Consider the following 6,139-nt stretch of genomic DNA (forward strand, 5'->3'; position numbering starts at 1 on the left):
CCCACTGCCCTCCTTTGTATTCCTGTGACTTTCCTTACTATAGAATCTTCCCCTGACCCCTAACCTTGCCATCCCCAAGTCTGGATCTTTCAGGAGATCCTGTTAGACTTGGAACCTTGTCATGTTAGGGCATTAGCTCCAGGGGAAAGGGAGTTAAATCTATATTTATCTTTGCATGACCCATCCAAGCCTGCTCAATTCCAGGCGAGGTGGGAGGGAGGGTCTCATTAGGGTGCTTGGTCCTTACACCGAGGTGAAAGTCTGCCAAAAAGAAGGGTTTGCCAAATGTTTCTGGACAATTTGCCCACTTGTTTTGCTAGTTCCAGAAAGAAGAAGCTATCTGGTTACAATCAAGGGTAGGAATGGCCCCAGTAAGAGAAGGGAAATTGAGGCTCGGAGTCAGGAATCAGAGGCACAAAGCAATGGCAAAAGGGACAAAACCCTAAAGGTTCAGTTCCCACTTTAGTCCTTGTCTCCATGACTGTCTTTCTAATTCCATCTTTATCCCCATCACTATTTTCTTCCCCAGTGCCCAGCCCCTAACTTTTCCAGCTGTGCCTTAAGTCTCTCACCTTTAAATGTGTAGCTGTCCATCCCCCTAAGCTCAAAGGTGAGCCACTTGGAACTACTTCTAGCTCTTTATGTGATAGAAATATAGGGTTAAGTTAAAGAAAGAAATTTAACCAAGCTGAGGATGGAGGCCATCCTCAGGAGTGGGGCTAGAATGTTTGGTGCCCAATGGCAAAAGATCAGTCGGGGCTTAACTGGCACTCCCCTTACCACCATCCCTCCACATGTTGGAGACAGTTGATGGCATCATATAAAGCAAACTGAAAAAGAAAGAGGGGCCACTAAAAAGTAACAAAGGATCCTGGTAGGCCACATTGACTTAGAAAACCACATCTTAACATTATCTATGTTCTATTGTGTTTTTATCTATTTCATTAAATATTTCCCAATTGCATTTTAATCTGGTTGGGTTTGCATTCAGGAATGTTGAAGGCCACAGACACTTGTGATATAAAAGACCTAATTTCCAGAGCCAAAAGAGTCCACTCCTGTGGCCTCCCATTATCAACTTTTCTTTCTACCAGTCAGGATTAAATCTAAAGTCCTTTGTTTGACTTTGTGAGGTCCAAGGAAATAAAAAATTCTTTACTGATTCAGAGACTCAGGGAGGGTTTTCTGGAGGAGATGGAATTTGAATTTCTCTCAGAAGGATTGGTAGGAATTCAAGAGAATTCCTTGAAGGAGTGGGAATTCCAAGAATAGGGAGCAATATGAACAAAGGCACAGGGCAGAAGAGGCCTGAATCCAAACCTTACTAGTTAGGTGATTATTGGCAAGTCATGACCTTTAGTTTCCTCATCTGTTAAATAGAGACAATTAAAAAAAAAAAAACTGGAGTAGAACATGACTGGAAATGACCAAACAACAAAAGTTCTTACTTCACTTGGTGGTTGTAAGGTTCAAATGAGAACAGAATGTTGTTTTATAAACATCAAAATGTTCTGTTAATGTTGGCTATCCCATAGAATGTACTGATGATTTCTCCTCAATTGTCTCCTTCCCATTCACCTACAAGAGCAATAGTGTGAATATAGATAACACTGTACAAATATTAGGTGCTATTACTATTCCCATTTTACAGATAAGGGAACTAAAGAAAGTAGAGATTAAAGTGATCTTCAAGGGGTCACACAGCTAGTAAGTATCTGAGGCCGAATTTGAATTCAGGTTTCTCTGACTTCAGCACCAGTACTCTGTCTATGATTCCCCCAATCTCTGACCTTTCCTCTTTCCTATACACTTTCTTCCTTATATTATACTTCTCTGTCTCTATGCTGTATCCCCTAACCCTAGCAGAATTTGAACTCCTTAAAGATAAGGAACATTTCATTTCTGTCTTTGTAGCCTCTGACCTGGCACAGGTGCCTTGTACTTAGTAGGCCCTTAACACATGATTGTTGAATTGAATTGATTCACTATATCACAGAATCACAGAATTTTTTAAGGTAGGAAGAGACCCCTTGATAACATACCCCAAAAGTTGTCATTTCTGTCTGTCCAATATCTCTTCCATCCAACCCCTTCTCTCTACTCACTCTGCCACCATTTTAGTTCAGATCCTTGTCACCTCTCACCTGGACTGTTGTAAGGACTTCCTAATTGGTCTCCCTACACCAGTCCATCCTTCACACAATTGCTAAAGTTTGTCTCTATTCTACTTAATAAACTCTAGTGGCTCTCTATTACCTCTAGAATAAAATATAAACTCTAGATTTTAAAGCTCTTCACAATTTGGTCTCACTCTATCTTTCCAGCCCCATTATGCATTACTTGTCATCTTGTGTTCTATAGTCCAACTAAATTAATCTTCTTGTTGTTTCTCATATACTACAGTCTGAGTCTTTAAACTGCCATTCTCCATACATGGAATGTACTCCCTCTTCATCTCTGTCTCATTGCCTTTAAGATTTGGTTCAAGTATCACCTTCTACAGGATCCTTCCTACATCATGCCTTTTTTTTTTTTTTTGCTGGTAAAACTCTTTATTAACCTTGTGTAAAAATGTTGAAATAGCATTAGAGCTACATGGCACGAGACAATGATCTTGTCATTGTGTGAATTGTGTCAACTGTGCTGAGCTGAACTTTTCTGTGGATCAAAACCAATGGTCTTCGTTTAAGAAAGAAGACAACGTTAGCTTGTTATGTATGTGTTGTAAGAGGACATGCTGCATGCCTTTCTTGATTCTTTCATTTGCTAGTGACCTTTCTTCCTTTCTATTTTGCATTAATTTTTGTTCTGCATTTGTATTTTATTATATATCTATATACACACATGTTGTCTCTCCTATAGATTGTAAACTCTTTGAGAATGGGGATTGTTTCATTTTTCTGTCTTATCTCCAGTGCTTGGCAAATAATAGACATTTAATAAATTATTATTGATTAATGAAGGTAACAGGTACATAAATATATATATATATATATATGGATATAGTTTAGAATCACCCCATTTGAGTCTAGTGCCTTCTAGATACAAATACTTTATAAAAAAGAAACTGAATCAAACAATCATCACTTAGTGTGAACAGGGTCTGTATACCTCCCCAAGTGAATCAAAGTCATTGAGTGAAAGACTGAGTCATATTCTAAAGAGAAGTTATTTCTGAATCAGAGAAGAAATTTTGAGCATCTGTATTTAAGAGGTGGGAGCTAACAAGGAACAAAGGGAGGATTGTGTTGTGGTAGAGAAGGGAGATAAGAAGCAAATCCTTGACTCTGTGGCCTCGGTGAGAGGAGGATCTAGGATAAGGGAAGTCACATGAAAAGAGTAGTTCTTAGGGACAGCTAGGTGGTGTAGTGGATAGAACACTGCCCTGGAGTCAAGAGGACTTGAGTGCAACTCTGGTCTTAGACATTTACTAGCTGTGTGACCCTGGGGCAAGTCACTTAACCCTGATTGCCTCAGACAACAACAACAGACTGGTTCTTTCCCCAACTTCCTCTCCTGATGCATATCCAATCACAGGTGCTATATAGTATAATCCATTATTTTTTAGTAAACTGAATTCTCCCCAAACCACAAAGAAGCTAGAAGTTAACTAGAAGATAGAAATGTAAAGTTAAGCAGAGAACCCAACCTTTCCCTAAATGTTAGGAATTTTTTCCTTAACTGGGAGTTCAGAATGATTGTGACTAAACTCAGAATTTTTCATCTAAAATAAATATCCTAACACTGAAGAGAAGAAAACTAAGTGGACTGTTGTTTCAGTGTGAAGGATTCCAAGGAGATTAATGCTGAGATCAAGTAGCAGCTTCATTGGACCAGTAAAGATGGGGCCTGGCAGGAGATCAAGCTGCTGCTCATACCCCACAGTTGAGAAAGTGGCAAGAATACATTTATCAAGAGGATATCACATTGACTCCTAGGCTTAAGTTGAGCTAATCACTGTAATACCTAAATATATTGAGAACATATATAAAAATTAATGCAGGGTGTGTTGGAAAGGAAGGTGCTAGCAACTGGGGGAGGGGTGATCAGGGAAGGTTTTATGTAGAAGGAGGCCTTTGAGCTGGAGCTAATCCTTTTTCCATGTGACAACACTTCAGATACTTGAAGGCAGTTATCATGTTTCCCTCTTGACAGCACCCCCCTCCCTCCAATCTTTTCTTCTCCAGATTAAACATCCCTAATTCCTTCCACCAATACTCATAGAATGTGGATTTAAGGGAACTGAGGAAGAAGGGACAGTTGTGGGGAAGAGATAATTAGTTCATTTTTCGACATAGTAACATTAAGATGTGCACTGGATATCCAGTTAGAGATAGGCAGTTGGAGGTACTCCTCTGAAGATTAAGAGAAGTTAGACCTGGATAAGTAGAATTAGTAATCATCAGCATGGAGATGATAATTGAATCTATGATAGCTGATGAGATCACCAAATGAAACAGTATAGCAGCAGAAGAAAAGAGGGCCCAGGACAGAGTCCTTTGGCAAACCCACCTTTAGGGATGGTGATCTGGATGAGGATTCAGCAAAGGAGACTAAGAAAGAGCAGTCAGATAGGTAGGAGGAAAACCAGGAGAGAGCAGTATACTAAAAATCTAGGAAGAAGAGAGTATTAAGGGGAAGAGGGTGAGCTCTTACACTGCAGCATACAAGACTGAACACAATACTCCAAACAAGATTTAACAAGGGCAAAGATGATCATTTCCTCAGTCCTACAAGCTCTAGAGTAGTTAGAGAGCCTGGTCAGATATCGAAGATGCCGAGGTCATCCAATGCATCCTGGGCCATCACCAATTGTCCTGAGTTTTGTCTTGCCACTGATTGGACTGAGAGGAATTTGGAAGAGAGAGTGAGGCTTATGACTTTTCATAGCTATGCCCCACTTAAGTCCAATTCACTTGAAAGTCAAGGCATCACCTTGGATGATGTCATGGGTCTTCTTGGAAATTGAAGGATGAAGAACAACAGCCTTTCTTTACACTGCCCAAATCATGTGAGCTTTTGTTGACTGCCACATCCCATTGATGATTCATATTGAGATTATAATCCACTAAAAACACTAGACCTTTTTCAGAGGAACTGCTCTCTCACCATGTTTCTCACAATTTATACTTAGGAGATTGGGGTTTTTTAAGCTCAACTATAAGACTTTACTTCATCCTTATTGAATTTCACCTTAATTAGGCTGTCAAGATCTTTTTTTTTTTTAATTCTTACTCTGCCGTTAAGTGTGCTAACTATCCCTCCCAACTTTGTGTCATCTGAAAATTTGATGAGCATACCATCAGTGAGTGAAATGAATGAATTTAAAAAAGCATTTGTTAAGTACTTACTATGTGTTAAGTCCTGGGAATAGAAATTAAAAATTGAGACAATTCTGATCCTTAAGGAGTTTATGTTCTAATAAGGGAAGACCACACATAAAAGGGAATAGTGGTCAGTGAGGGGTGTTTTGGGAAGACCCAGAAATAGAGAATGGAGCCATAGTGAAAGATACCCTTTCCACTAGAAAGGACAACATTTGTTAGATTATGGTTCCAGAGTTATGGGGAGAGAAGGGAGGAAGAGGAATAAGGAGGAAGGTGGTTTGATTGTGGCAGAAGACAAGAGAGCTAAGGTGAAGAGTGTAGCACAACTAGGTCCAGCTAAATATAGTAGTCTAGCAAGATGGTAGAGTAGAAGGAAGCTGGACCACTCAGCTCTCTCCCCCCACCCTCCCCACTACAAGACTTTCTGTTGCCACACAACTGATTCAAAGTAAAATTAAACAGGACCAGAAAAACAATTTATTAAAACCTCAATAGTGTAAAAATGAACAATTCTGAAAAACAACTACTCTGATCAACTAAAAGAGAAACTATGATTTCAAAGGATGGATAAAGAAGAACACTGCCCATCTCATGAAAAGAGAGATGCTATACCAATAAGTAGAATAAAAAAATGAATTTTTGGAAGTGACCAACATGGGAATTTGTTTTTCTTGATATGATACAGGAATATCATATAGGTATAGTTTGTTCTTTCCTTTTTTTCTTTTTCCTTTCTCCTTTCTTTCTTTTTTTCTTCCTTCCTTTCTTTCTTTCTTTCTTTCTTTCTTTCTTTCTTTCTTTCTTTCTTTCTT

This window comes from Petaurus breviceps, unplaced genomic scaffold, assembly GCF_028583685.1.
Source record: "Petaurus breviceps papuanus isolate PSGF00001 unplaced genomic scaffold, PetGlider_PUasm1.0 90808, whole genome shotgun sequence".
Taxonomy (NCBI): domain Eukaryota; kingdom Metazoa; phylum Chordata; class Mammalia; order Diprotodontia; family Petauridae; genus Petaurus; species Petaurus breviceps.